Source organism: Bufo gargarizans, chromosome 4 (genome assembly GCF_014858855.1).
Source record: "Bufo gargarizans isolate SCDJY-AF-19 chromosome 4, ASM1485885v1, whole genome shotgun sequence".
NCBI lineage: Eukaryota > Metazoa > Chordata > Amphibia > Anura > Bufonidae > Bufo > Bufo gargarizans.
This window is the reverse complement of record NC_058083.1, coordinates 156,033,135-156,041,765: the sequence shown is the minus strand read 5'-3', so window position 1 is coordinate 156,041,765 and position 8,631 is coordinate 156,033,135.

Genomic DNA, 8,631 nt, shown 5'->3' with positions numbered 1-8,631 from the left:
TCTCTAACAAATGTTCCTATGAACACTTGTTAGTGACTATCTGACCATGGGTAACGGGGAATCAGGGTTTGATTCCGGAGAGGGAGCCTGAGAAACAGCTGCAGCTACCACTTCCAAGCAAGGCAGCATGCGGGCAAATTACCAATTAGGTATAATTAGGTGAGGGCCTTTAGGTGAGCTGTCCCTGTAAAAGATTGCACGTGAGGTCCTGCTGGTGAGCTGACCCTGTAAAACATTGTAGTCGGGGGCCTGATGATGAGCTGACCCTCTCTACAGGGGCATTTACTATGTAATGTCTAATTTTATGTGTACATTTATCCTTTGATTGTAAAATGCTGCAGAATATGTTGGTTTTATACAAATAAAGTTGAATAATATTAATAATCAAAACATTTGTATGTAGTTTGGTCAGGCTTCTTGCCCTCAGGTGGAGGGTGCTGGCACTTTACTCATACAGAAGATATGAGAAAAGCATTTTAAAGGCAACCTGTCATCAGAACTAACCTATAGGGCTAATGACATGTTCCTACTGTTCATCCTCCTATCATTCATAAAATGGTTTTGTTTACGCTCAAAAGTATTGTCTTCATGTCAAAAGGCATCTCATGGAATTATTGGGGCCTTGCGCTAGGCAAGTAATCCCCCTGCTCTTCCACCCATCTAGGTCACACAGACCGCCCCTTGCCTTCCTGGTGTCAGCACCCAGCTGAGCGAATTCTAGCACTATGCAGAAAACCTTCTTGTGGTGCCGCAATCTAGACATGCGCAGTAAGAAGAGGTGTTTACACCTCTGGGATCGATGTCAGCTGATCATAGTGAGAGATTTTGCTCGGCCTGGTGCTGATGTCAAGAAGGTAAAGGGTGGTTTTTGAGCGGGAAAAGGGAGGTCTGAGAGAGCTTGATAGGTGGGAAACCAGGGGATGACTCATCCAGCGCACTGCCCCAATGACTCCATGAGCTACCTGGTGATGTCATCAGATACATTTTCAAAGTTGATTTTTTCATGAAGACAATACTGTTGAATGATGGGATGATGAACAGTAAGAATATGTGATTAGCTCTATAGGTCAATTCTGATGACAGGTTCCCTTTAAGTGTATGTGACTCGGTTGAGAAATGGTTCTCATTTTATTGGGTTTTTGATTGCTTTTTGACAGGGAGAATAGCATAGTGTGCAGCTCTGTTCTTGTATAAAAATCAAAAATCATGCCCAAATGATCCGTCAAAGCTGTCATGGCTCTTTTAAGATTGGAAGCCGTGGACCTAAAGTGAAGAGAACTGTTAATATTTGTCAAACAAAAATAGCTTTTCTATACAACAAATCCATTGAAACAGGACTAAAAGTATTGCAATAGCCTCCAGATCTACAGTTCTTTTTATTTGTTATGGTACAGGCTGCCCTCTTTCCCCCCAATCTTTACATTAATCATGGAAGCCTTTGCTGAAGCAACTCATACAAACACTAACATTCATGGATTAACAGTTGGACACACTAAACATAAAATTTGTCTGTATACTACTGTTGTTATTTCAGCATTATCTGATACTATGTCTAGCCAAAGACCAAACTGTTCTTAAAGGGGTTCTCGTCGAATTAAGATAATGAAAATACTTAAATATTACTTTATTATAAATATATTCTCAAATACCTTTCATTATTTATAATGGCTTGTTTTGTCTGGTGATTAATCATCGGGGAAACAAAATGGCTGCTGTCCTATTAGTACACACAAAACCTGTCCTAATCACACAAAAGGACAAGTTACATTACAACACTGAGGTAAAGATCTGCCTCCTCCTCCTCTCTACTTGTCAGGGATTATGATCCTGAATAGAGATGATAAGAACTTTAGCTGAATCTCTGGGGGATTTAGTTCATGAGGAGACATGAAGTACAGAGAGGATGGACAGGACAGGCTGTGGTAATGTGTTGCTGTGGTAATGGAGACCGTAAACAAGTGCTGCTGTTCATTAGCCACACCTCACCCTCCTCTCATGTCTCCTCATCTTCTCCATTCCCACAGAGATTCATCTGTATTCATTCAGGATCTTGATTCCTGACAAGCATAGAGGAAGATGAGGCAGCACTATGGCTGATTGTGGTGAAGTAACTTGTCCTCCTGTGTGATTAGGACAGGTTTTGTGTGTACTGATAGGACGGCGGACATTTTATTTCTCCTAATGATTGTTCCCTAGACAAAACAAGCCATTCTAAGTAATGAAAGATATTTGTCAACATATTTATTATAAAATAATATGTATTTTCATTTTTTTAATTCCTAGAGATCCCACTTTTTTAAATATCTTTATTAGTATAAAACAGATACAATTCAATTTTCCGTACAAAATCATAATTCAATGTTATTATGCTTTTCTTTCCCCATAAACCACGAATAACCCAACCCCCCCACCATTGCGATGCGTCTCAAATCTCACTATCACTCAAAAAAGAAAGCAGGAGAGGAAATAACCAAAAAGGGAAGAGACAACAAAGGAAAGTCAGGACAAAGGTTTAAAACTTCCAGGCCTCCCATATCTTGATCCACTTCTCTTGAGCATTTCTTTGCTTGTATAAAATGTTCTCATAGTTTTTAACCTTGTTAACCAAGTTTATCTATGTACTGACGTCTGGAATATATTGTGAAAACCAGACCCGGGTAACCAAAAGTCTGGCCAAAAATACAGGTGAAACTCGAACAATTTGAATATCGTGCAAAGTTCATTTATTTCCGTAATGCAACTTAAAAGGTGAAACTAACATATGAGATAGACTCATTACATGCAAAGCAAGATATTTCAAGCCTTTATTTGTTATAATTTGGATGATTATGGCTTATAGCTTATGAAAACCTCAAAGTCTCAATTTTGAGGTACCCTTTGCTCAGGGGTATGGATTAATTAGCTGACTAGAGTGTGACACTTTAAGCCTAGAATATGAAACTTTTTCACAATATTCAAATTATAAGTTGCATCAATGCAACTCATTTTAAGTTGCATTACTGAAATAAATGGACTTTTGCACGATATTCAAATTTTTCGAGTTTCACCTGTAAATTCTACCTAGAAAAAACTTTTTAGATTTATGACTGCTTAACTTAGAAAGATCACCTAATATGAAACATTAAAAGGAATCTGTAGGTTCAATTTATGGGTAAGAAAATTATTAATACCATTCCAATATTGTTTTAGTTCTAAACATGACCAAAACATGTGGAGATGATCTGCACATAATAGGTCGCACCGTGGGCACCTAGAACTATCTCTTAACCCATGTTTACTAAGCCATAGGGGCGTTACATATAATCTATGAAAAATATTTAATTGTACCAAAATGTGATTATTATTATTATGAGATAAACTTACATTCAAAAATATTTTTTCCCATCCCTCTAGTTGAATGGTTGGACAGTCAACCTCCCAAGCCCTTTGTCCTGGTGATTGTATTTTAGTAAATCGTGCCTTAAGAAACACTTTATAAATATGTGCAATCTTCAATCTCTGCTCTAAATTCCCTATCAACTCATTTAAAAAGTAGAGGTATCTATCTCTAACAATGATTTATCCTTTAAACTAGAAAGTGCCGATCGCAACTGAAAATATCTAATCCAAGACAAATTATCCACCCTTTGGGCTAAATCCAAGAACGACAATATCTCTCTATTCTTCACCACCTGTGTAATATATAAAACACAATTTTTTTGCAAAACTGATCCTCAGCTATTCCAAGAGATCCCCTTTAAAGTGTAACTGCTATTCTATTTTTATTTGTGTAATGTATAGGGGCCGTGATGTTAACAATTTTTGTAATATACTTTAATTACTGAAATCATACATTTCTATTTGAAAAATAGCTCTAAAGTGGGCCATTTTTAGCCTTAGCAACACTCCTCTGTCTTCTGTTTACACAATTGTGGAGACTTGCTAACACTGACTGTGTTATGCAAACAGAAGAAAGAAGAGCATTGCTAAGGCTCAAAATGGGCCACTTTAGAGGTATTTTTCTAATAGAAATGTACGATTTCAGTAATTAAAGTATATTACAAAAATTGTTAACATCACGGCCCCTATACATTACACAAATATAAATAGAATGGCAGTTACACCTTAATTAATTCAGAAAAGTATCATAATACAAAGTAAATTATGTTTAATACCAAATAGTTAATATAGGTATCAATAACAAAATGAAAGAATTCATAATCTTTAATTTTCTATACCAGTGGAATGACTTCCCCCTCCAAGCCCCTATTTAATTGAACACATATGTTCTTATTTCAACAATTAGCACAACAATATAAACTTCATAACTTAAAATTTTACAAATCTCTCCAAATAAGACTCTTAATCAAAACACACAGAAAAAACCCCACTTTTCCCTAAAGTTGCATTTCTTTTTTTGTCTCCAAACCTGTACTCAAAGGCATCTCTACTATTTCAGAATTAATCAATTGGGGTAACGCAGTTAAAAATAAATACATTCTAAAATGCAGATTAGGCCCTTTTCACATATGTCTGGAGATTTGATTCAGTTCCCCTTCGGCATGAAGCAGAAAACGACGATTCCATAGTTTTCTATGTGATCGTTCTCATACAGATGTAGCCGAGCTAAACTTGACTGTGATAACATATGGCACAGTGTTATCTTGTGATAAAAGCCATTCAAATCCATTGAAAAGTTAGCTATTTTTTTCTTGCCATTCTTTATTTAATGCGTTAACCATCAAGTTTAGCTTGGTTGCATCAGTACATCCGGCACATCAGTTGTGATGCCTGCTGTCAAATAGTCCCGGACAGAATGACACTGAATACTCAGTCTTTCTGTCCAGTGCTATAAGTGGATGGATGCCAGTTCTGTGCTCTGAAGTGCATTACACATATATCAGTTGTGTCCAGCTCCTGGCCTAAAATACCTGGCCAGACACAACTGATATATGTGAAGCGGGCCTTAAAGGCAATCTGTCACCTAGTTTGAGCATATTAAGCTGTTACCATTGCAATGTTCAATAAACTACCTTCTTTCTAGCAAGGGTCTTCTTTCTTTTATTCATGTTGTTATTAGCGTCAGATATGCTAATGAACATTAAAGGTGCCCAGAGGGGCGTTATTCCTCTCCTCTAGAGCCCAGTAACGCCTACCTGCAGTGCCCAGCCCACCTTTATTTCAAGCCCAGCACCCCTCTTCATAAATAAATTTCCTCCCACAGCCGAGCTGAACGGCGCTGCCCCCTCCGCTAAGTCATATAATTTATTCAACAGACGAACCTTGCTTCATCCTTTCTTGCCCATTAAATCTTGTACATGGCCACTTTTTCTAGCTAGGAAAACCAAATTACTTACCGGTAATTCCCTTTTCATGAATCCTCTATGACGGCATACCATGAGAGATGACCCGCCTCCAACCAGGTAGGGACAGGAAGTAATAATTTGACCCTCCTTCGGCTCTTCCTCAGTGTCTTTCTGGACCGACAGCCTAGAGAGTCTTATCCTCACATATAAAAGATTATTATATATCTATATCTATATTTTTTTTTGCATTCACACCATCACACACTCCTTCGCCTATTTATTGACCTATATGTGTGTCTCTATATACATATCCCTACATATATATCCATATACGTACTTTTGGGTGGGAAATCCGTGCCGTCATGGGGGAAAAGGGAATTACCGGTAAGTAATTTGGTTCAGGAGCTCTGCCAAAAGCGAGCTCCTGACTAGCTCTAGTATCCACTCTATAATGTTTAATAAATGTATGAGGACTTGACCATGTTGCTGTTTTGCATATCTGTTCTAACGAGGCCCTCACCCTCTCAGCCCAGGATGCTGCAACAGATTTTGTGGAATGTGCCGTAAAGGATTTTGGTGGAGGAATATCTGACGCTTTATGTGACTCCAAAATCGCCATTTTTATCCATCTGGATAATGAGTTTTTTGTGGCTTTCTGCCCTTTATGTGCTCCACTGAATTGGATGAATAAATAGTCAGTTTTTCTGAACGTTTTTGTAACCTCTAGATAGAGTAACACGGCCCTACGTACATCTACAGTTGTGTTCAAAATTATTCAACCCCCACTGAAATTGAGTGTTTTGGCCAGTTTGACATTGATTTTGATCATTTAAGTCATCTTAAATGGTCATCTTGTTTACAATTAAATCAAAGAGGCACTTGTAAGTCAGACAAAATAACATAACATTTATAATGAAATAACTACAAATGTCTTTTCTGTGCTCACATCATTATCAGTTTTATTCAACCCCCAAGTGACATTCAATCTTAGTACTTAGTACAACATCCTTTTCCAGTTATAACAGCTTTTAAACGTGAAGCATAGCTTGACACGAGTGTCTTGCAGCGATCTATGGGTATCTTCGCCCATTCTTCATGGGCAAAAGCCTCCAGTTCAGTCACATTCTTAGGCTTGCGCGCTGCAACTGCTTTCTTTAAGTCCCACCAAAGGTTCTCAATTGGATTTAAGTCTGGTGACTGCGAAGGCCATTTCAAAATGTTCCAGCCTTTAATCTGCAACCATGCTCTAGTGGACTTGGAGGTATGCTTGGGATCATTGTCCTGTTGAAAGGTCCAACATCTCCCAAGCCTCAGGTTTGTGACGGACTGCATCACATTTTCATCCAATATCTCCTGGTACTGAAGAGAATTCATGGTACCTTGCACACGCTGAAGCTTCCCTGTACCTGTAGAAGCAAAACAGCCCCAAAGCATGATTGACCCCCCCCCCCCCCCCCGTCATGCTTCACAGTAGGCAAGGTGTTCTTTTCTTCATAGGCCTTGTTCTTCCTCCTCCAAACATAGCGTTGATCCATGGGCCCAAACTGTTCTAATTTTGTTTCATCAGTCCACAGAACACTATCCCAAAACTTTTGTGGTTTGTCCACATGACTTTTGGCATACTGCAGTCGACTCTTCTTATTCTTTGGAGACAGCAAGGGGGTGCGCCTGGGAGTTCTGGCATGGAGGCCTTCATTACGCAGTGTGCACCTTATTGTCTGAGCTGAAACTTCAGTACCCATATCTGACAAATCTTTTTTCAGTTCCTCAGCAGTCACATGGGGACTTTTCTCCACTTTGCGCTTCAGGTAGCGCATAGCAGTCAAAGTGAGCATCTTCTTTCTGCCACGACCAGGTAGCATTTCAACAGTGCCCTTTGCCTTGAATTTGCGAATGATGCTTCCTATGGTGTCTCTTGGTATGTTTAACATCTTTGCAATCTTCTTATAGCCATTGCCCTTCCTGTGAAGAGAAATCACCACTTCTCTTGTCTTCTTGGACCATTCTCTTGACTTCACCATGTTTGTAAACACACCAGTAAATGTCTAGAAGGAGCTGAGTATCACAGTCCTTTTAAATCTGCCTAATTGGTGCTTATTATGCTTGATTGCTGCTCCTTGACATCCACAGGTGTTTTCAATACCAGATCGAAAACACTTGAATGAACCTCTGTTCTTAAGAGTGGTAGTCTTTAAGGGGTTGAATAATTGTGTCAATGAAGAAATCACAAAAAAAACATTAGATACTGTATTACAAAAACAATTTTAGTTGCATTTGGTTCTTTAAAAAGTCCTTGTAGGATTTCATTCTGAACACAATTACAAATGTACACTAAATTCCCTAAAACCCTTTACAGCATTGGGGGTTGAATAATTTTGAACACAACTGTAACTTGTGGAAATTCACTTGCCCTTCTGTTTTTGGGTTTGAGCAAAATGATGGGACAATAATCTCCTCCTGTCTGTGGAAGTTTGATACCACTTTAGGAAAAAAGGAATTGTCCAATCTGAATACAATTCTGTCTGGGAACACAATGCAGAAGGGTTCCACTATTTTTAGAGATTGAATTTCACTTACTCTGCGCACTGAGGTGATTGCCACCGAAAATAAAGTGACAAATATATCAACGAGGTTTCTGACAAAGGTTTAAACGGGGCGTTTGTTAGACCTGATAGTACCAAATTGAGATCCCAAGGGGAAACTGTAGGTCTTAGGAATGGTCTTAACCTATCTGCCCCTCTTAGAAAATGGATAAATACTGCACTTAATACTGATATGTGCACCCTTAAAGTGTTTGGGCGTAATCCTTTTTCGAAGCCTGACTGCAGGAAGCCTAGAACTGCTTGGACTGAAAACTTCTGAGAATATGTTTTTTCCTGAATACACCAACAGCAGAACTTACTCCAAACTATACAGTAAATTTTTGAAGTTACATCTTTTCTGCTGGCTGACATAGTGTTGATAATGGCTTCTGATAGACCCTTTGATCTCAAAATCATCCTTTCAGGTTCCAGGCTGTTAGGTGTAACCTTTCTATTTGGGGATAGTAGATCGGGCCTTGGGACAGTAAATCCTGTTGCAAAGGAAGAATCCATGGGCTCTGGGCTGAAAGGGTCTTCAATAATGAAAACCACGTTTTTTTTCGGCCATAGAGGGGCTATTAGAATCACATGAGCCCTGTCTAGCTGAATCTTTTTTTAGAATCCTGGGAATTAATTGAAGAGGGGGAAAGCATAGGCCACTTCAAAGTCCCATTTTCGTGACAGCGCGTCTACCCCTATATTTCCATTAAACGGATTTAGGGATAAAAAAAAACTTTTTTAGTTTTGTATTTGTGGCTGAAGCA